Genomic DNA, 24,976 nt, shown 5'->3' with positions numbered 1-24,976 from the left:
AGTTTCTCAACTCCAATTCTTAGAAATGAAACGCAACAAGCTAACATTTGGAGAAGAACAATGCTAAGGAATTTGTCACCCAAAAGGTGCCTCACTTTTCCAGACAGCCCTGCTTCTCCCGTTAGTCCAAACAAGGAAAAGAATTTTTGCTACTCTCGTGCTGGACGCCCACGCAGCAAAAACTCATGACAATGACAGATTTTACGTGACAATGTAAAATCTATCAATAATCATCAGTTTCACGACTTATTGGAATTCTCAGTGTTTTTAATGTGATTTTATCCATCTTATGGATTATCCATTATACATTCTTAGTAAAATGAAGAAGCAAAAACTTAAAGTTTTCTACGAACGATATTTTAGTTTTCTGTGCATTCTTGCGCTGTTAACTGACAACGATGTGACGCGCGAAGAAAAGAGAAGAGCGTTGACATCTGCTAAGCAAATTGGACGTATTCAACATACGCTCTCAAAATAAGTTTGATTTTAAAACTTCAGAACTAAGATAGATAGTAATTAAGTTCTCACATATACATAATGCATCAAGAGATCTGGGAACAGTGAGATGTGTATAAATGATGTTCCGATAGGAAGAAGAGAACATACATGTGTGATAATAAGAGTTATTCTTACGTATTTCTTTCGCCAATGTAACGAACTCATAGAAGAACCCTATTGTACGTCAAGGAATGGGATATTAACTCATCGCTATCCAGCAATGGAGGTCAACTATTCAACAGTGCACTAGTGAATTTTTAGCATCGTAACCGTCGATCGCGAATGTCGTGCGCGTTAAAAGCGTCGTCCCGAATACTTTTTACAAGGGCCAGTTTACCTTCGAGTGAAGTATTATTCATAATTTGCAAATATTAGTATTGTTCTAAATCATATGTAATTCGTGTAGTGAAAGTGAATATCAATACAATGTTGGCCTACAATTTTTGTTATTTTTCTTGAAAGTGGAAATAATGACTACAAGGTGTGTTTAATAAGTTATGCTTTCTTTCTAGCGGTTAAAATGTGTACAATTTAAAGTGTACGTCACAAGGTAAGGTATTTTTAAGCAGTAGAGGGCAAATATTTACTTTCGTCTCCCATTACTCGTCTGGTGTTAATCACGCATGGCTGTCCCACCTTGTATTCTTTTACAAGTATTGACCAGTATATCTTGGAGCTGACGCAACAGCGACGGTGGGTATACGGCACATGTCTCTAGTTGTTATAACGCCCGAATCCTAGGACCGTGGGGGGTGAAGATATTTGTTTGTTACCAGTTTTTTATTCTAATTTATTAACTTGTGCAATTGAGTGATGTTATAAAGAAGATTTTTAAAGAGATCCAAGGTTCGGATCCCAATATTATTATTAGTTGGTCTTCTCGAACTGGAACAAACGAGTATCGAATCCGCTTACCCTTATATCTGGCTTTCCGTCACAGGGACAGATAATGAACGAACCCGGCACTTTTATATCTGGCTTCCCGAAACAGAAACGTAATAGGATTAATGGGAAAGAATGTTCCGACCTCCCAAACTCCCCTTGTATCTGGCGCACCGACCAAAGACAGATGTTTCAGTGGGGTGAAAGTGAATTTTTGAACTGCACTGCTCTGTATTCAATGCCATTTCAGTAATTTGTGTGTTGTGTCTTGTAGTATAATATTTTACAATGTCAACTCCTAGTGAAATGGAAACACTGCTCGAAGCGGTGGAAAAGTTGTCTGCAGACTTGGCTGCAACTAACCAAATACTAAATGCTAACAAAAAAGAATTAACCAAACAAATTAATAGCTTAAAAACAGAACTCACCGAGCTACGTAAAAAGTACGAAATGCACAAAAAAGTTCAAGGTAATTCTCGAGAGCTGTTAAATCAGCCAAACACTGCCGAACAAACGCACGTAGGTTCCAGTTTATGCATACAAGAATGCGAAACAATCACTGAAAATTAAAATGTGAATCTAGCCATTAATGTTCTCAAAAGAAACAGTTCCTTGCATTCTTTTACATGTAGTGTAATTTACTTTCCTAATTTTTGTGTTAATTTCAGAGTGTATAATTCATAAATCCACGTACAAAATGTTAGCATTAAATTTAATGAATGTAAGAGCACAGATAGAGTTAGAACACGCTAACGTAATAAATAAATATAAATATAGTTGTTTCATTTTGCCTAGAAGAGTTTCGAAATGTTTTAGGTCTTAATGTAGAAACTCATAATTTCAATAGAGTAGCGAAACTTGCAATTTGTGAATCTGTGTTCAATTTTAACCCTTAATTAGTCGCATGCGGAATTTTGTTCCGCACTTTTACATTTTTGTTTTCCTTACTTTCGATCGTATGTTTTTGAACTTTTGTCTAGCTGTCTTTTAAAGTTTCATGATTAAAGAACAATACATATTTGAATTGCTGCCCAAGCCACTAGTGAATATTTTGTTATTTATTTTGTAGTGATGCATTTTGCGGAGCAAAGTTCCGCCCGCGACTAAATAAGTTACCCTTTTTTTCTCCTACAAATTTTACGCTTTCTCTCAGTTTATTGTTTTTAGCCGACAACAATTAAGCGAAGACCAACAGGAAGACCAAATATTGTTGTATCAAGTGTCAAAAATGTGTGTGCGGTGTGCATAAAGAAACTGTCACATATTGCAAAGAATGTAATCATCAAGATATAGTGAAGGAACCTGAAGACGAGGATATGTAAGTAGTATGGTTATGTAAACCGAGAGGCAAAAGCATAATTTATATGAACGTTTCAAAATACATAAAAACTATATTTCTTATCAGGTCTAACTATACATGTTATTATTCTTGTTATTTGAGAAAAAAAAAAAACAGAATAATTCCTTCATTGTTAAGGTATTTATGTCTAACGTATTTTTATATTAGTTTAGGTCTTCATAGCATAAAATAAATTAAGACGCCTATTAAATTAAATATTTTAACCTAAAATTAAATATTTAAAAAAAACAAATATTACACGATTTTTACTATGTAGTTATTATGCGGAACAAACGTCCGCAGGCGACTAATTAAGAAACTTTTTTCACGCAACTAGTTAAGGGTTAACTGCAAATATAGGAGAAATATTGACAAAGAAATTAATCTCCGTGTACGTGGTATTAGGAAATCAGTTCAGTACGAGAAACTGAAAGAGAAGTGTGCTCGCGGCAAAAGTATAGATTTTAGCTATGTAGCGAGAAAGTTGAAACTTCAGTGCGATGACGTCAATGTCAAGAATAAAGTTATTGAAATAATAGTTGAACTGTTACAGAAAAAGTATTCCAATGATGTTAGTTCTTTTAGTGATTATGATAGTACGTTCAATGGAGAGGAAAAAGAAATATTTTTAAGTAATGTTAAAAGTTCTCCTAAAAATGCTCTTGGTGGTATCAAATCTATCCTCAAAAAACGTAGCAGGAATGTTAGTTTACATACTATGTCAGGTAATGTGGGTCAAACCGAAAAGGAAAATAAAATTCCGAAAAAGGTCACATTTGCAGTTGAATTTAATGTGGACCCATTAGCATATGTTAGTCATAGTTGTCCTTCTGAGATTAGAGGTAGAAATTGTAAACGGAAATTGGAAAATGTTGCCGATGATAGTGATTTTTATCCAAATCCTGTTAAAAAAGGTAGGTTAGCTGAAGTCCAGAAGTTGCATTTTGATCAAATTGATGAAAGTGAAAATATTAGGTGGAATGAGTTGTTCCAGTTGATGGATAATAATATTGTACAATTACAAAGCATTTAAACCCAACTGGAAAACATATCTGTTTTACAGAGTAATAATGTATTTTCTCAAGGGAATGAAGTAAGTATTAAATTAGCCAGTGTAAATACAAACACCGTGCAGGTTGACTTCATGGGGGTTACTTCCAACAGTAGTACGAGCGTGGATAATATAACCAATACTAGGGAGATAAAAAGTGATACTGTTGTAGTATTTTTAGACGAAATTAAAGTCTGCAGTGGTCCCTTATGTGAAAGGAAGTGGGTGGATCAGGTGTTTCCCCCCTCCGGCTCAATGCTACTTGTTCATAAGAAATGTTTGTCTATAAGTCCTGTAATTTTTGTGGTGTACACACGGCATATTGAAAGTCACCCTAGAGTAAAATGCATTAGGCAACCAGTTCAGATTAATGAGTTGCGTTATTTTTCCATTGGTAATATATCTTTAGTGTTGTTAGAAGGTACAGTATGTACACTTGTAATTATATGTTTTAATAACAATGAAACCATTCCATGTGCGCCTGGCATACATCGTGCAAATCGTAAATCCATAAAATTTAAATTCAGGAAAGGTAAGAATAAGCGTATTGAACTAAATCAGAACGTTCGGATTGACTATCCACCACCCAATTCTTTGTATTCATCTCAAAATGTTATTGAGAAATTTAGGAACAGTAATTTCAGTTTGGCAACCAAGAAAGGTAAGCAAAGGTTTTTTCACCGTGCCAAAATGAAAAATAACCTGAAAACCTGCAAAGAAGTGCGTAAATTAGGTAAGGTATTATGCCTACGTACAAAGCGTAAATTCTTCGCTGCCAATACTTGTAATGACACTCAATTGGTAAATGTTCCGGGTGTACAAACCAATCACAAGATAACTGCTAATTCTTATAGTAAGGTAGCACAAAAATCTACTGCTTACAGAATATTGCGTTTTTGCACTAACAAAATTCAACGGATGCCCAGTATGGAAGTTAAAAGTAAAATCTTTGATTGCATGAGTATCCTACTTTACGATGTTGTAATAAATCCAATACGAAAAGGAATTGGGTAAACGACATTATTACATTGCCGGATTGCCCATTTTCCATATTTTGACTGTGCAATGAAAAATGAATATATAGATGCATTGCAAAATTCTTTTATGTAAAATTCTCTGGTATTAGTAATTATTTTTCATATTATAAATATTTTCATCACTGTTAGCATTTCAGAAAATTTTGAATGTTCAAACAAAATTAATAACATTTTATTGTATGTATCACGTTAATGGCTATAGCCGGTAGATTCAAGAAAATTTTGAATATTAATTTTCTCGTTTTATATACTGTTGCACCTCATAATATATTGAAAATGTTGGATGAGAGATACTGTCTTTAAAATTTTGATATTTGAAATATACGTGGTACGAAATTACTTGTAGTAGCATATTTTTTCGTTAACGCATTCACAATGAAATTTTATTTTTGAATCATAGAGAATATAGTGTTTCCTTTTCGAAGTGCAAGAGTGAATTTGTGCAGTAAAACTTTTCAAATATAGTGAAATGAAATAAAATTCAAATTGTGAATATGTGGAAAATCTATATTGAATATCCCATCACAGTGTTCCAATTTTACAAAATTAAAAATATTTCGAATCATAAATTCAAATATTTTGGTGAGAAACCATTTGGTTATAAACCTGAATAAGCACATTTTAAATTAATGAGTTAAATTTCTCAATCTCTAAATAACAACCATGCGTCAATTAATAGAAACGTATACTTATGGTGTCTCGTCAAGTTATTTGTTTTACCTAATCAGTATGCCTCTAGGATTACTAATCAGCTGAGTATACTTTAATTTTGTTATTGTAGTATTGTTTTACACATGTAGCCACCATCATGGCGCGTTGTTCAGTTAAAAAAAAAAAGAAAATACAATGAGACATCCTACTATAAATGAGTACCAAGTAAGTTTTGTTCATACTAATTGTGAGCAACTATTGTTGCATTCACTTTGTATTAATCTTTTCGTTGAGTACGAAAATATTTCAAGTAGAACTTGAAAACATGAAAGGAAAGGTCCCTTCAATATTATGGGTTATTCTTATTATGTAATGCCCGGAGTAGGCAATTTTCGTATTAGTCCCCTCTATATTATTTTTAAATTTTAACCAAACATTCTATCTTTTCACTTTGCTTCGGGGATGGAAATATATTAACAACTAATTGGGATAGGGCCTTGCAAATTTAATGCAGGCAGTATATTTTTATATACTTCGAGCGTGACGAACTCGCATAGGCCTAGTTTATTTCATTTAATAATAAATGAAATATTTTTTAGTGTTACATTTACATATGTGCTTTTAATAGTAATTTTAATAAAATATGAATCAATTGCGTGCACTATATCGTATGTTTTAGTTATGTTGAATTACTTTGAATATTCTTAGTAAATAGTTTGTGTTGTTATGTCAATGAAAGTACACATTTGAATTTCATGAATAATGTTGATGTTTTAAATATAATAAAATTTTGTGTATTTAGCAGTAAGGAATATTTTATTTTCATGAAAACAAAATCTTGATAAGTTGAATTATTTGGTGATATATGTTATTTCTGAATGTTGTTGTTGTGTTTTATTTTAGAATAAATGTGTATTACTGCAGAATACTAAATAAAATCTTAGTTTTTTAAATTTATTGCTATATGTTTAGTTTGTATTATCTATATTTTATTGTGCATTGTTAAGTATGGCATTGAATACGATACCTTATCACACTTAACATTTTATTAAACATGATGTTTTATTGAATACATTACTGCATTGAATATATTAATATGTTTGTATAACTTGGTTTGAATTTTGAAAAACATTATGAAGTACAATGTTGAATAGTATTTTGAATTACTAGCAACTATTGTTTTATATTAAAACATTGAAATTATATTTGTGTTTACATTCCAAGGAATGATTAAAATAAAAAGAAGATATAAACCAATAATAAAAATGAAAACACTTAAAAGACATCTACGAAATGGCCCACGCGTTCGTTATTTTTTGAATGTTCGCGACCATGTGCGCCCGAGTGAACCTACGAACTGTTATTCTTCAATGTGAACGAACTTAAAATGACATTAACCGTCTATGGACTAATGGAGTGTTGTGATTGCCTTTGTGGTGCAGTGTGATTATGAGGATTTGGATTCCAGGGTTCTTGCCCACTTCTGTGGTACTTTCAGTGGACAGTCCGTCGACCACCATATATAACGATATGGATTGGCGTAAACTTTTAAATCAACCCTCGTAGTTTCTCAACTCCAATTCTTAGAAATGAAACGCAACCAGCTAACATTTGGAGGAGAATAATGCTCAGGAATTTGTCACTCAAAAGGTGCCTCACTTTTCCAGACAGCCCTGCTTCTCCCGTTAGTCCAAACAAGGAAAAGAATTTTTGCTATTCTCGAGCTGGATGGCCACGCAGCAAAAAAGTCATGACAATGACAGATTTTACGTGACAATGTAAAATCTATCAATAATCATCACTTTCACGACTTATTGGAATTCTCAGTGATTTTAATCAACTTATGGATTATCCATTATACATTCTTAGTAAAGTGAAGAAGCAAAAACTTAATATTTTCTACGAACTATATTTTAGTTTTCTAGTGTATTCTTTCGCTGGTAACTGGCAACGATGTGACGCACGAACAAAAGAGAAGAGCGTTGACATCTGCTAAGCAAATTGGACCTATTCAACATACCGTCTCAAAATAAGTTTGATTTTATAACTTCAGAACTAAGATGGATAGTAATTAAGTTCTCATATATACATAATGCATCAAGAGATCTGGGAACAGTGAGATGTGTATAAATGATGTTCCGATAGGAAGAAGAGAACATACATGTGTGATAATAAGAGTTATTCTTACGTATTTCTTTCGCCAATGTAACGAACTCATAGAAGAACCCTATTGTACGTCAAGGAATGGGATATTAACTCATCGCTATCCAGCAATGGAAGTCAACTATTCAACAGTGCACTAGTGAATTTTTAGCATCGTAACCGTCGATCGCGAATATCGTGCGCGTAAAAAGCGTCGTCCCGAAATCTTTTTACAAGGGCCAGTTTACCTTCGAGTGAAGTATTATTCATAATTTGCAAATATTAGTATTGTTCTAAATCATATGTAATTCGTGTAGTGAAAGTGAATATCAATACATTGTTGGCCTACAATTTTTATTTTTCTTGAAAGTGGAAATAATGATTACAAGGTGTGTTTAATAAGTTATGCTTTCTTTCTAGCGGCTAAAATGTGCACAATTTAAGGTGTATGTCACAAGGTAAGGTATTTTTAAGCAGTGGAGGGCAAATATTTACTTTCGTCTCCCATTACTCGTCTGGTGTTATTCACGCATGGCTGTCCCACCTTGTATTCTTTTACAAGTATTTACCAGTATATCTTGGAGCTGACGCAACAGCGACGGTGGGTATACGGCACATGTCTCTAGTTGTTATAACGCCCGAATCCTAGGACCGTGGGGGGTGAAGATATTTGTTTTGTTACCAGTTTCTTACTCTAATTTATTAACTTGTGCAATTGAATGATGTTATAAAGGAGATTTTTAAAGAGATCCAAGGTTCGGATCCCAATATTATTATTAGTTGGTCTTCTCGAACTGGAACAAACGAGTATCGAATCCGCTTACCCTTATATCTGGCTTTCCGTCACAGGGACAGATAATGAACGAACCCGGCACCCTTATATCTGGCTTTCCGAAACAGAAACGTACTAGGATTAATGAGAAAGTGTGTTCCGACCTCCCAAACTCCCCTTATAATTTTTAAGTTCAAAAACTAGTTATTTGATAAAATCTCTACAAGTGTGTGACTATATTAAAATGGAGAAAAATTCGAACAGGAACATAGAAAAAGAAATGGGCGTCTTTAATTTCCACATTTTATGTGGAGAAAAAATTCACCCTCGCCCCTCAGGGTTTCTAATCTGCTCTTACTTCTACTTCTTCTCCTTTTATTCCTACTAATTATACTAGGGATCCGTACACTAAAACAGGACGCTTTTGGTCATTAGTGCTTTTACTGGCCACCTACCACAGCTTGTTTGGTTTTAAAGAAGACTTGTTAAAGTGAACCTTCACCGAAGAATGCAGGAAAACACCGAAAAAATCATTGCTGAAAGTACAAATAGTGAAAACGGAGAAATACATTTTAAGATGAATTTCTGTCTGGACACGTATAGTAAAACTGCAGGACAATTCATTTACGTCCATTTTTTTTCTCCTGTAAATCTTCTATTTTTATGCAATCCTGGATCGCTTTAGCTTAAAATAGCTCTAAGTTTTATTACTATTATTATTATTGAGTCATTATTGTCGCGATAGTCGTGAAAGAATTTCCTATTTAACATTTTTTCTGTTGGTTCGCGTGAATTTCATCTATGCAAAATACATGGTTTCATACGTCGTCAAAATATCCTAGAGGACAATGCGAAGGACTGTTAGAAATACGAGATCATAGCGTGACACACCAACCTGATTTTCTGATTTTTAAATATATAAATCTGGCGCATTATGAATTTATAATTTACATAAACTCATGTTGTAAATTAAAGTTGGTATGTTTTCTTTTGTTCTTTCTGAAAACACTCTAACGGTTAAACAAATAAGTACCACAGATATTTAACACACAGACAACAAATGTAAAATTGTTTTTCGTAGGCCTATATCTGAGAACGAGAACTTTTTAAGACAAAGCTAAATTGTCACATCTTAAAGGTGCCTATACCTGTCATTCGACGTCCTAGACCATTACCGGTCAAATAATTAAGTGCACCAGCTCGCTAGTCATGTGTGGTAAGTTTGCAAAATTTTCAAATATGTACCTCACACGAAAAATTTATATTCAGGAACAAAATTATATAAAATACAGGGCACAATTGGGGAAAAAGGGCACAAAGAACAGTCATTTGACTTCGCTTTTGATCATAATTGTTTACAGGATTTTCACCGCAGTTAGAACCAGCGTGAAGCTAGTAGTCCTTTTCCAGCTCTTGAAGAAGCAACAGCGTAGTTCGCGTTTGGCCACAGTACTCTCATATTATCATTGCCGGGTTCGACATTGGATATTGATGTGAAGTATCCTAATTATTACCCAGTGATACTGAAATAAGACGTTAGCTATACAGAGCAGAAGTGAATATTCCATTTTGCAATACTTACAAGATAATTCGAGTTTAAGGAAGGAAGAGCTGACTTTGCCACTGAATGCAACGACAGATAAGGCCGATTAAGGAACATTGGATCAACCGCATTCATACACCGTGAGACTATGATAAGCAGAATAATATCGCAACACTTTTCTGTACAACATCCTGCAGAAATTTGCATGGGATTGTTTTCGTCACTGTTGGACTAGAAACTATTGTAAGAGATTCGTCAAGATACGATCCGAGACCGGGTAACCTCAAGTCAACGAACAGTGTGTATGATTGGTTTTTTTATCCGGAATGCTATACAAGATTTTCGACACTCAAAATTTCGATTTTTTCTTTTCCAAAAAGTTAATTTATTAATTTTATTTCTCAACCGCAATCGCCTACCCCTTATTTGGTTTATGCAAAATCATATTAAAGATTTTTCAGTTTCGTGTCATTGTTCGTTTAAAACCATGTGTTACACTGTTGTAATGTATGAAAAGATCATTAACAAGATAATAACTTAAATCTGTCAGGGCTTTCTATTCATCCGGAATTATCATTTCACCGTGTAGGGTCACTTAGTAGGAATTCCTTCCCATAAGGAAGGAATTCCCCAAAAAACAACAACAATAATAATAATAATAATAATAATAATAATAATAATAATAATAATAATAATTGTGTAACAGACTTTAGGCTTAACCAACACCACAATTTAAAGAAAAATTAGTCACAACTTTGGGGCCACATTCGTCCCGTGAAATTCGTCTCTTCTATATTTATTCATTTATTTAAAAATTCCGTAGGTGTACATTCAGAAGCAGTTTCACTTGAATATTAAACGAAGTTAGGAATTAATAGTTTTCATTTATATATATTTTATTTGTAGGTGTAAGTACTTTTTGATGTGTATTACTATGTTTGTTTTCTTTGGGTAGGATTACTTAGGTATCTTATATGTACGTGTCTACTGGACGATTTAATATTTCCGCGTAATTCATTTATGGATTGGATTTTTAACAGTAATTTAGTTTTACATTTTCATCGTTTTGTTTAGATATGGAACTACTTTCAAATGCTTATAATAGACCCCCTCCTATCTAGGCCGTTAGACACAAAGTTATCATCAAAATTCAACTTTGCGTTCGTTCTTAACCATTTCCCCATTTGCATTGAAGTGATCTCAAACCGTTTCAAAGAGTAGAATTGTTCTATTGTAGTTTCGTTGTTTACACCCACGCCTTAAAAACTAATTTAAGTCAAATTATTTCTAAATATCTGTATAAATGTAAAATTCTACTAAAATGACTTACTGTAGACATTAATCCAATACGTTACAAAATATTAAGGTTAGTGAAAGTTTGCTTAGGTCTCTACTATCTGCTGACTGTATTTTCAGAAATAATGTTGAAAAATGGGATTATTAAGTGATTTCAATAAGAGAACATACCTTGCATACTGTGTATATTGTGGCATGATAGATTTAATTTTGAGAATTGGGTGTGCTATAAATCGAGACGTAGTGACGTAGAAATAAATAAATAAGTAAATAGTGTTTATATATGTAGTTTGTCCTATGTGTAGAGGCCACGCTGAAGTATATTAGGCCATAGGTCTTTACCCACATCAATTATATAATGCTACATTCTCCTAACGAATTATCCTTGAACGTAGAGAATAATCAGCCGATAGTTTTTACTTTGTGAACTTGCACAATGCGGTCTGTTGGGCTAAGTAAGGTGCTTATGTCTACTCCTTCAGGGAAGAAAAGGGTTTGGAAAAGAATAGAGGTGGATATTACAATTATTACTATACTAAGATATTTATATCTCAGGATCCCGTAAAGTTGAAGACATGAAACGTGGTATTTGAACAGAAATTGGTATGCTTCCAGATATATTAAGTGCAAGGCCATACGCCGAACAAACACGGTGGTCTGGGAGCAAAGCCTCCAGCTATTTCAACTGAAATTCAGTATACTTGCAGGTAGGTGAGGTGCGAGTGCAATGATCGGACTACCGTATACGGTAGCCAGAACACCCGGTTGCAATCTTTAATGTAAAATACAAATATAGAGCCTCGATAATGCCGTGAAGATGTATATATATAATATATATACAATATATATATATCGCACAATTATATATGTAATCGATCACTGGGGTCTATTTACATTAACAAACACGATTCACTCATACAATACTAGGAATAATTGTAATATGTATTCAGGATGGCTCATTTAAACTTTCTACGGAAATATTTTGAAAACGGTTGAACATAAATGAATCGATCAAAAACGAAAAGAGCAAAATCCTATGGGGCACATCGAACGATTTCGCGGTATCCGCAGAGTCACCTTTCTTGGGAGTATACTGTACAACTTTAAACTTTTAAATGGAAACGTGGTGCGAGAGATGTCTCGTTCGGTAGATCTTTAAAATCTGAAAAGCGTTGGGGCAAAATATTTTTCATATCGGTCATCGTATTTAAAATGGCCGCCAAGACATAGTGCGTGTATCAGATAAAACGTTCAGTACCACTAATATGAAAACGGTCGAATAAAAATGAACAGAACAAAAACTGAAATAGAAAAGGCCATGGGGCACATCTAATTATGTTGTCGCGGTGCCTCCCGGGTTTGAATGCAAACATGAATGGAGTAATACCTCGTTCGATATCTTCACACACAGAACAGTGTAGTTGAAAAAGATTTTTCATATGGATAACCGTTTTCAAAATGGCCGCCATGACATGAGCTCTGTAGCAGATAAAACGTCCAGTACCAATAATATGAAAACAGTGGGAGATAAATGAACAGAATAAAAGTCGTATGGAAAACCACAGAGGGTATTTATCATTCCACGGCTTTAGAATGATGCAACAGTGAACAAGATAATTAAAGTAAAAGTGACATAATGCAAAGGAGGGAATCTAATTTCTAGAATATTATCTCTCCGTTGAAGCGGGAAGGAAGGTGGAACTGCAAATGAGAATCTTAGTTTTTGCAGATATAATATGCAACAAAATTATCTGAATGTGTTTCTATAAGAGACAGATATCTGTGTAATGAGAAAAAATAGGTAAAATATGTGTTAAAGTGACACCTTCCATTTTTATTCCAGGCAACAATTTGATGCAAATACGAATCAATTGAAATGCGAAACAAAATTTTCGAACAATGCAGTTTTTGGAATACGAACGACGTACCACTCGTGCCAGGTTTTCATTTATAAATGAAAAGTTTGCCCCTGAACCCCATCAAAAGCGGCCCTGAGGGCACCGTGAAAATACCGTTCGATGTGCCACATGGCCTTTTCTATTTGAGTTTTCGTTTGTTTCATTTAAGTTCAACTGTTTTCATATAAGTCGTACTGAACTTTTTATCTGATACAGACACCATATCTTGGCGTCCATTTTGAGTATGATCACCGATATGAAAAATTTGTTGCCACTACGCTTTTTATTTTTTAAAGGTTTATCGAACGAGGTGTCACTCGATCCACGTTTACATTTAAAATTTTAAAGTTGAGCCCTGGTCCCCTCAAAGGACGGCCCTCGACAGCACCGCGACACCACCATTCGATTTGCCCTATTGCAATTCCTTTTTGAGTTTTTGTTTTGTTCATGGGTGTTCAACAGTTTTTGAAATATTTCGGAGGAAAGATTAAAATGATCCACCCTATATCATCCAGAAGAACCTTGCAAATTTTACCCAAACTGTCTATATGAATTGTATAGAATTGTATAACAAATTACAGACGAAGTAAAAGGACATTACATTTCATTTGTCGTTATAATCACACACATTACACGAATTCGTATATATGAATAAGACTCGTCAAGACATACATAAACATACATTGTTGTCTATATACATATTGATTACATTAAAATATTAATCTACATCTACCTTGAGAGAAGAAATACAAGAACAGACATTTTAATACTATCAGTCAACAAATTCATTTACACATCTAGGTATTCATTCGAGTTTTCAGTAATCTCTTGAATTCTCCTGTTTGTTCTGTCTTTCGAATATACCGAGGGAGTTTATCATAGAAAATGGTGCCCATAAATGTTGGATTAATTTAGAATAACTTTGTGCGAGACTGTTTGCTGAGGATATTGTCCTTACGCTTGGTATCGTGTTTATGGGTTGATTGTATGTTCAGTAATTCAATGTTGGTTTTAACAATATTTTACGTGCGAAATATGTATACCAAGGTTAACACTAGAACGCCCGGAAATTCGTTTCACCTAGATCGCCCGTAGGGATCAATTTGATCCCTAGCTTCATTTTGTACATACTTACCTTTCTAACAAACACTACTCGAGTTTTTTCTTTTTCTTCACTATGTAGAAAACCAAAACCATGTTCCAGTAAAGTTTTATTAGCAAGTTATATATATATATATATATATATATATATATATATATATATATATATATATATATATGTGTGTGTGTGTGTGTGTGTGTGTGTATAATCTGAACATATATTTTTGGTGTGCAAACCTTTTTGGTGTGTTTACCACATAAGTACATAGTAGTCATCACTTACATCTTAATACAAAATTTATTTCGGAAGCCCTGTAACTACTGTTTATAGTTCTGCTTACAACTTTCCTCATCTTTGTTCACGAACATGGTACTCAATACTGCCCAGGTATTACCGTGATTACATACATTTTCTACATTTATAAGTTACTTTACGAACACATTTTCCACAAACTGCCTTTTTGCAAGTGCTACAGTTTGCAGACGTCTTGTGTCTTTTGCAGTTTACTGGCAGTCTCTGGCAATTGCGTCGTTTACACGGATTTCTGAATGTAAATCTATGTCGTCTTCTGTTCTTGTGTCTTCACTTGAATCCTGAGACCGAAGGTGCACGCATTCTGTCCGGAGTTCTTCTGCTAGCCTTGAATAAATTCCTTCCGTGATATCTTCATTCCAGTGATTGCTATGTATATTACAACTGCATTAATTACTGCAAGATCAAGAATATTACAAAAAGTATAATTTGGTCATCTTGATGACGCTTTCAGTGTATATTGCTTGGCCATTTTCTCTACAATGTCAACCCCGTATTTCGTTCCACTATAATAAGCAATGGTTTCAGGAACTTTCTTATTATTGTCAATTATGACCACGGTATCATGAAGGCAGCTCAATACCAAATCATTCTTACTTTTCATACTTTGATAAACGGCCATTGTTACGTCCTCGCTTTTGAGAATCTTTGTGGAGTTCAAAGGTGCTTTCTCTGATTTAATTTCTGTCGGTATTTCTCTTCTACTTTTATTCACTGTCCCAACAATGGTAAATGATTTTGCTTTCAGGTTTTCAGCTTTAGTGACGTAAAATGGTTGTCTGTAGTAACGTTTCGACCTTTGCCAGAAAATGGCTCCATAAAACGCATTACAACGTACTCCGGAACTCTTTGATTTGCAGGGCGTTCTTCCTCCTTACCAACGCAAAGGAAGCCGTTCAAAATATATTTCGCATCTATATCTACAGCCAGCCAGAATTTTTGCCCGTACTTATCTGGCTCACTTATCTGGCGAATCAATCTGTCAGCGTTAATATCAAATCTTAGGAACCTCATTATTTCGCAAAATCGATTACTGCTCATAGTCTCGGGACAAAATGGCAATCCCCAAGACTTCGACCACATTGCATGAACCTCAATATTTTTACTGCCACTAACGCCACGAGCATACAGAATCGCTATGAAAGCTTCGAGTTCCGATAAACTTAGTGATCAAGTATTGTTCTTCAGCACATAACACGCTTCTGTTTCGGTACAGTTTTTTATGTGAGTAAGTGTGCATTTTTCTATGAATAAGCGCCATGCACTTGACACAGATTCACTACTTACATTTCTTTTGGTATGCGGTGTTGGTCCTGGAATTTCTCATAGAATTTTATGAAGACATTTCCGACCAGCGTTTCTAACATTAGCAGGTATTTCCTCCCATACAGTACTGTCTGGAGCCGTATACTGTTTCGCCGCCGCACTGATGCCTTCACCTGAACATCCACACATGTGTCCATCTTGTTCTGATCTTAAGTCATTATGTACTGGAATGCCTGCAAAAAAGGAAGAGAGAAAATTCATTGCAACTGCTTTCGTATTTTATAAATAGATAATGTAAATTTATTACGTGATTTTTGTGAAATAAAATATTTATGCAAAGTACATGATTGGTCCATAAAATGTTACTTCACAAGGGAACAAATATTTCAATCACAACGAATATTTCATCACATTTCTTCAATAGTTGTCTAAAATAATTTGATTTTCTTATTGACTTTTAGATAATTTAAACACATGTTGAATGAAACAGACTGAGATAAAATGTACTCACCTTCGGTAGTTTCATTTTCATCTGCAAGACTAACTTCTTCAGAAGATTGCTCACTACATTATGTATCCCATTACAAATTGTCTTCTTAGTTCTATGACATTTCACCGCATCAGATCTGTCTTCGGATATTCTTTGAAGCTCTTCAAGAACTTCATGAGGGTTTAATAGTTTACTTTGTGCGATTTTCGTAAATGCTTCTTCACCATAAAATTACTTATTCATAGATTTTATTTGTCACACCTTAGAATAAAGTGTCAACTGCTGCATTGAGCCAAACACGTGGCCACGTCACTACCACGTAATGACAAATGACGGTATGACGGCACATTCTAACTCAATAGTGCCCAACAGATGTCCTTGTACCGGAAAGGAAGATTTCCTAACGTTTGGTTTGACAAATTAATTCATTTTAACTAAAAGCTGCTCAGGGAAAAGCAAAATAATAGTCGATACGAGAAAGTATAATAACATTTTCAACTGCAGGATCAATTTGATCCCCTGGGCGTTTAAGGCAAATCGATCGATATCAGATTATTAAATTGCACAACCACAATATCATTTTTTTCTCTATGTCACATCAACAATTTAGGAAAAGTCAGGTAATGCCACTTTTCAATTCCTTAAAATATGGTAGATATGAAAAAATGAATTTCGCAAAAGGATCAAATTGATCCCTTTGGGCGTTCTAGTGTTAAAGGCAATAGTTTACGTTCCTTTAATATTGGCCGACACGAGTCGTCACATGGACGAATAACGGATATTCAGAAATGCTCATTTACAATTATTGTTATTTAAAAAAGTTATTACTCTTTTAAAAATTTTTACTGATAATATACAGAGAATGTAACCATATCTGAGAACTATAAATGTTAATTGGGAAATATCCTGATATTGTAAGCTATGAACAGGCAAACAAATATGAATGTAAATATCATCTTTATATAAGACTTAATGTAATGGTAAAAAAAAACATTGGATTTATTAGTCTCATCAATGAAGAGAACTTTATATTTCTCAGCCAACTTCCTCATTATTAGTTTGAATGAGAAGAAAATTGATAGTGTCATAATCGTTTTATTTAACTGTGAGACATCAGTGGACAAAAGATTATGGGTCTAGTTATCGTACTACTCCGTTCTTAAGAGATCTGTGTATAACACGTGTGTTTTACTTAAACCCAACGTTCACCATGGTGTTCAGTATAGTTTTATTATTACGCCTTTTACTAAGTATAAAAACTCATGAAGCAGCACGATATCATATGAAATCTAAATAACATAAAGAGTCAATTGCAAAGACCAAATATTTATTAAATGCAATGGACAATAAAGCAATGTACGTGGTAGAACAGATGGATTCCGGACTCAGAAAGCAAACTTAAAGTATCAAAAATGGCTACTTCATATATTATCTTCCATCTTTTTCTGCACAACACATAAGTTACCGTACGTCTTCGAGATGATAAGTCGGAGTTGGACGTGTTCTATGATCTGTTACATTTTCTTGCCAAGGCTGGAGAAACTGTGTTAAAAAGAACACATTGAACGACAATCCGGCAATGCGAAATATACTTCACATATAATTCAAGATAAATTGATTTCAGTTTGTAAAAGGAAATTAAAAATGTTTTAGTTAATTAAGCAACTAATGAAAATCATTTTCAGTAATTGCTGATGAAAGTGTGGACATTTCTGGCATAGAGCAGTTGTCAGTAGGGATCAGATATTTAGACTAAACTCTAAATCAATCTAAAATAGAATAATTCCTAGGTTTTGCGGTTCTATAGGAACTTAATACAAAGGCAATTGTAACTGAAGTTTTATTCTTTTTGTCTTAATGTGACCTTGATATGTCGAAATTTTTTGGGCAAGGTTATGACTGGTGCACCACAATGGCAGGAGCGGAATGTCGTTTGAACAAAATAATACAAGAACAATATCCTACAGCGTTGTTTTTTCACTGTGCTAGACATAAAATAAATATATATATTTTTACTGACAATATGAAGTTAAGCAGATTCGAAATTCAGTTGCAACTATGCAAAAGATAATCAAATTTTTCGTGAAAGCTCGGTCAGAAGAAATTTTGTTTCTAACATGCCTCTCTTCTGTGAAACATGGTGGTCTGCAAAGAACAAAAGCAGAAGAATATTTTCGGAAAACTTTGCCGAAATAGTGAACTGCCTAAAACAGCTGTGCCTTGGTGCAAAGAGACTAGAGGACCCGGCGAATAGTAGGGTTTGACCTTTGACCTTTAGGCCTGGCCTGGGAAAGTTACCTAGGGACCTAAATCGGCCTAAACTAGTATGTTGCTATGCTCACAGTCTTGGAAGCCTACTAGCTATAGAAACAAGATGAAACATGCCTTCTTCGTCTTTCCGTCTTGTATTGGAGAGTTGTTATAACCCCTCTGCCCCTCGCTCCTCTTGCGAAGCTAAGAACGGAAGCTTCTCATAGCATTGGGTACCCTCCTGCGAAGTGTGATTTATTCTTTGATGGAAATGGACTTTGTGATATTCAGTGATCGAAGCTTCCCAATTGATTGGTCTTTGTCTTCTCGTCTTGTATTGGATAGCTATTTTGGACTCCACAGCCCCTTTGGCGAAGAGTATACTTATATATTGATTGGTGTTGGGTCCCCTGTAGAATAGCATATGATATTTATCGTTCGAAGCTGTTCATTTTGAAGCACTATAATGTTTTAAAGTGTTCAATGCTCTTTCTCTCTCTCTCTCTCTCTCTTACATCGAGAATTGAACCCGATCCTCATGTAAGTAAAGGTGTGTTAATTAGTATTCAGTCACTTTTGGAGATAGGCCAAGTATGAAATTACGTAAATCGACCTTAGGAAATATGTGTTAATGATTGTATGTATAATCGAACGCCCCAAGAGAAACTATGAACATGATGTACACGACAAAACTAATCCAACTCCAGGTGAGCACTCTACCACTGAGTCTCAGTGCCCGCATTAAGATTAGATTTTATTTCAAAAAAGCTTCGAAATAAGAATATATATCTTTTGCTGATAGACCAAGTATGAAATTACATTAATCGAGCTTAGGAAAGACGTGTTAACGATTGTATGTATGTATAATTGAATTACCTAATACTGAACAAATTGATATTAAAAGGTAAACAAAGAAGTATGTTTTCCGTTCAACGGGAATCTAACTTGTGCCGTAAATAACAAACATGAAAATAAATAAAAAATACAGCATCACATTATTATTATTATTATTATTATTGGGGAGTGAAAGTGAAGCAGACAACTAACCTTGATTGTAGCTTCGTTAACCTACGATTTAAAGATTCTGTGCACAAAATCCATTTTGATCGAAGCTGGGATCGAATTTGGTACTTCCCGATTTACTAGTTTAGCCCGACTCATGCCCAATCCTATTCTTCATTTGCTGTGGACATAAGGTGGGTATTTCGGAGGTTTGAACCCCAGCCCTTGACATTTCGAAGTTTCTGTAAATTTTGTCTAATTTAGGAACGGTATCACATATTTGTCTTCGGTTGCAACCACTCTTCATTTTTATATTACAAACATTGTTCAATAACGGTGGGCATGAACGAGTTTTCTTTAACCCTTAAGTACTATGGACGAAAAGAATCACGCAACTACTATGGAACGGTCTGTCAGACCGCATTGTTGTTTCACATTTTCTGAATAGTAGTTTCATTGCATATTTTTTTTAAATGATATCCTACATATCTTAGTTGCTTATAGAAAACTAAAACATAGTAATTTCACGATGAAAAAGCTTTATATCTTTAAAACAATCAGAAAGACAACATAGTTAAAATTTGCAACAATGCTTTCATTGTTATTCTAAAATTGCAATTGTTGAAATATTCATTTTTTTATCCGTTTCTATGTAGTCAAAATAATACTAATTTAAAGTGCAGTTCTTATAGATGCACTAAGAATAAAAAATACAGTATAAATGGAGAAAAAAACATGGAATTTAAGCTTTTTTAAACTTCCAGGAAAGTACTGTTATAGTTGTACTCTTACATTTTTTGTAGTGAAAAGGTAATGAATAAAACTTATTTTTAGTTCTTATATGATGGAGAAAGTAAAGAAAATACGTTTCGCCGGTAAAGAAAGTACGCACTAACTTTTCTGACAGCATGCACTTTCTTCAGGTAGGCACTTATATCTTTTTTGAATATCTTTGCTTTCCGCTTACAACTCAGTTGACAGAAGACTATGTTTTCCTTTTCAACTCCTTGTGCGCGATGGTGGGAAACTCACTTTCAGGCTGTAGTATGCTCTTGATTGAAAAACTCAGCTCATGTGGCAGATGACCGATGAAAAATCTACGTTCTAAGTGAGGCCTAACAAGTCCTTTTGCCAACGTTTTCATGAAATCAAGTCTTGTCATCACTGCGGGCTTAGCGTAGACTTGATGCAAGACACGCATTGACACCCACGCAACATCCACCAGTCAAAAAAAATTGTCAATGACTATCGTCTTGTTCGACGACTTGATGTGTAATCTGTACATTTGTCTACAGTATCCACTCTGTCTTTACTCATCTTATAAAAATGATTATTTCAGATTTTCCAGTCTCTGGATCATTATTTGATGTGTGGTGCAAGACGTGCCACACGGTAAGACACAAAACTGCTAATAATCAGTAGATAACGAAAGACAACTTATCAGCAAAATACTCACGTAACTACTATAGTACGTCTGTGAGACCGCTCGAACCCTCCAGCGCCGCGCACAAGGGATCAATTATAACACGAACTTCACAATATAACCATTTGCGAGACAGGAAGGTAGATGAAAAGATACACTTGTAGTAGTGAGACTGTGGAAAATATAATGATATGAAAAGTCGCAGCGGTCTGAGAGACGATCCATAGTACTTACGCATTAAAACACGACTGGACTTGACTGGACTGGACTTGAAAAAAACAAACCGACTTTTCTGTAAATTTTGTTTAATGTGAGGACGGTATTTCGTGAGCGATCAATTTCAGTTTTCCCTTCTTTGCAAAGGAATTTATGATCTATCTAGATCTAAATTAATTAGTTCATGAAAACAAAGAAGCATAAATGTTAATTACATGGAAACTTTGTCATAATCAAAGCAAACACGAATTGTGACGTCAAATTGTTTGAAGCATGTAGATATCAAAGAAAAGTGGTAAAACCTAGATTCGAAGAGTTAATATTCGAAACAATTTCTGAGAATAAGATCATAGGAGAAAGAAAAGTCAATACTTTGAGTTAAACCACATTGATACAGAGAACGTAATGCACCCCAAAATATGAATGTTAGGTACTATTTAGATATGCTGCGAAAAATCTTTTAACATTTTTCGTTTGAGTAACCCATTGGGAATCGAACCCTGAATCGCCAAGGGTGAACCTACAGCTTATTGTGCTCTCGATCCATCGTGATCAAACAAGAATCTTTTAGCTTTATACGTCGCTAATATTAGTATACGTATTACTTGTAAATAACTAGACACTTGAACAAAATAACTTTCAGTACTTTGTCATCATAAGATCAATAATAATAAAAGACGGACAATGAAAACCAGAAGCGTTCATGTCGTTCTTCTAGCAAGAAATAATGCTGACCAACAAAGATAACATAAATTTGAAGAAATACTGACCTTACCTACGTACATAAACAGTGTTCAATATCATTTAAAGAGAGAAATATAATTACTCATGAATGTACGTAAGATGAAAAATCATATACTTGATAATCCTAACAATTTTTTATGAATTGAATAAATTATGCTCTTTCCCGTTGTGAAGTTTCCACCATTACCAACTCCTTTGCACATGTAATCCGAATATTCGTCTCAGAATCGTGTTTTCAAATTTTTTATTCTGCGTTTTTCCCTCAGAGTTAGTGATCAATCATACAGCATAACAGGTATGATTATCGTTTGTATATATTTCAAGTCTAATTCCTTAACAGAAATTGTGACGACAAAAGATTTTAACTGATTAATAACATGAAATCCCTGCTTTCAGTTAACAAAACTAGAGAACCCTCAAGATCTTGTGTATTCCGTAGAGAATCGACCTCCTAATCACAAATAGCAATTACTTTAGAAAAGTCTCGTTATCTTGATCCCGGAATCGACTTCCGAGGTGGTAAGTAAATATTGAGGGAAACAAGGTTAAATGTTGAACTATATGAAGGTTCGTAATCAGATTATAAGAGAGAACTATAGAAATGTAGAATGGAAAGCAAAATTATATGTGATGTCTTGAGCTTCCAAGTAGGATTGCCATATTACATGATTTACCGTGCACAATCCGATTTTTGAGTATCATTATAGTCATAATTTAAAACAGTGCAAACAGAATTGAGCACTTTCCTATAACTCCTACCATGAAGTTCAGTCCGACACTGGACCTTCTCATAAATTTTTGTGGAATCCTCGTCTGATCTTGCTTCTCGAAGTATTCTATCTCGCCTCCACTCTCAAAACGTTTGTCGTCTCATCTCGACTTGGAAATTTAAGTACAAATGTATGTCTTGATTTCATCCAAACGAAATCAGTATTCTTAGGCTTTACTAGGGGTCCAAGAAGAGTGTGATAAAAGAATATATAGACCGTGATATATTTATTATTGGAGTGTATTGCGCAGTGATTAGTGTATTTTAAAACATTGAAAAATGTTATTCATTGTGTTTGTACAATTACTTTATCAATTTAACGTTTTTCTACATCCCTCAAGTAACGTTAAAACAGTGTAAAACTTGAGTGAAGTAGTGTTGCGTATGAGTCTCTGTTGTTTCTGTATCATCTCGAATTTGAAAATGTACTTGTCGATTCGAGATTTGTCTCTTTTCGTACTGAGAAGTTTCTTGATTCATTGGCAATACTAGTTTACCTGAGTAATAGTATTTTCAGGTTTCAACTTTAGATCTTCCTAGCGAGTTTTTCAATCCCTACATTTATACATTTTGTTTTTACTTTTATAATGCGGTAGTTATCAGATAAGACATAAAATGTGAAAGTGATTTAAGAACAAAGATAGAGCAGGAATGCTGAAATAAATATTTAAATAATAAATAACCTTTTTTTATGAATCATTTAATAAGAAGAAGTTAAGAAGAAACTCAATGGAATAGAAACAAACGTTACCAAAACACACACAAATGCTTGTTCCCCACAAATTCACTTGACGGAAGCTGTGAGTCCATACACAACATTTGAGGTAAAATTCATGTTCATTCCTGTTCTTCGTTTGCTGGGATGAAAAGGTGTGTTCAAGGTCGGACCCCACAGTTCCTGAACATTATGGCTTTTATGTAAATTTCGTCTAATGTGGACACCTCCCTCATCGAAATGAACTCCTGTTTACGTCCCTTGTTGTAAATATTAAACAAGATTAATATGAGATATGAAGCTTCATAACTTTTTTCGTTCTTTTTCTTTGACTGAAAAAGTTTACATAAATTGTTATTATTTAGTTTATATCTATCATCAAAAACTTACTTGTGCATCTATCATATCAAAGACTCACAAATGTAAAATCTTCAGAATTTGAAAAGAGAAAACGAAATATTTTTTAAAATTCCATATGTAAATTAAAAAGAATCTACTTCAGAATTAACACTTCCTACGTCTCCATTACATGCTTATCAGCAGTCACATTTATAAATAGAATATGATGTATTTATAAACGTCGAATCATCTTGGTCCCGGGCTCACGAAGCACTCTCAAATGTGAGAAATTCAACTTAGGATAATGTTTCATTCATAAATGACAGTATCAGTTCGTGGGTTTTCTTATGATTCTCCTGTTTTCTTGCACATGTTTTATTTTATTAATTCTTTCATAATCACTCACTTTTAGTAATTACACGTTTACTTTAATCTAGAGGGTATAAGCGTTGTTCTCCTATTACTATTCAACAACATTGTCTTAGAATATCTTGTATATCTTGTATAAATATCTTATCAAAAGACAATAACAAACGAACATGAATTCTGTAATCACACACACACAAAAGATTCGTTCGAAACCTATTAGTTCTCTTTCTCTTCAAATAGATTTTTATTGCTGTCATCATTTTTATTTGGTATGATGACATACCGATAGAAGTGTGCAAAGTGATCTACCACTGAGTCTCCTTACATGAAAATTAAAGGAGAGCTCCCTCGTGAATAAGCGGTTAGCATGCGTTCCTATAGCGTGGGAATCCAGGGTTCGATTTCATCTGAGAACTCTTGTAGTTTTGATTCAACGTTAGTAAGCAATAGTAGACCTACGTCTCATATACCATCGCTGATGTATACGACTTTAAAAGCACGAATCAATACAAGCGAATCAAAAGTTATGTTTCTTTTTCAATGATGAACATGATCAGTAAAGTATGACGATGGTGTAAACGTAATAACCATTTCATTAATTAATTACTTTATACCTTTTAGTTTTCAAATTCAAGAAAAGCGTATACTTAAATTAGACTACTAATAATGAATTCAAATACAATTTTTCATAAAACGTAAAATATTACTGAACCAATCAATGATACATTTTCAGAAATGTATAATATATATCACTTTTAATAAAATTACTGGACTAAAAAATAAGGTTTGTTTCTTAGCGTTTTCCGTTTCACTAATGGAATAGTAAATTTGATAATGCATATTATTTTTAGGCAATGAGACATGCTTTAT

General features: G+C 34.0%; 1 protein-coding gene across 1 annotated transcript in view; it reads right to left on the bottom strand.

Annotated features, from left to right (window-relative positions):
- The window catches only part of LOC145675622 (uncharacterized), a 29,293-nt gene extending 19,779 nt beyond the window's left edge, over window positions 1-9,514 (bottom strand). Inside the window, exon 1 of the mRNA XM_081746161.1 lies at window positions 9,268-9,514. The gene's annotated coding sequence lies outside the window, so the exon portion shown is untranslated. The remainder of the gene's footprint in view (window positions 1-9,267) is intronic.
- Window positions 9,515-24,976: the final 15,462 nt, after the last annotated feature.

Source organism: Thermobia domestica, chromosome 18, assembly GCF_964235325.1.
Source record: "Thermobia domestica chromosome 18, izTheDome1.hap1.1, whole genome shotgun sequence".
NCBI lineage: Eukaryota > Metazoa > Arthropoda > Insecta > Zygentoma > Lepismatidae > Thermobia > Thermobia domestica.
Note: the sequence above shows the minus strand (reverse complement) of the source record. Positions and strands in the feature narration are given on the sequence as shown.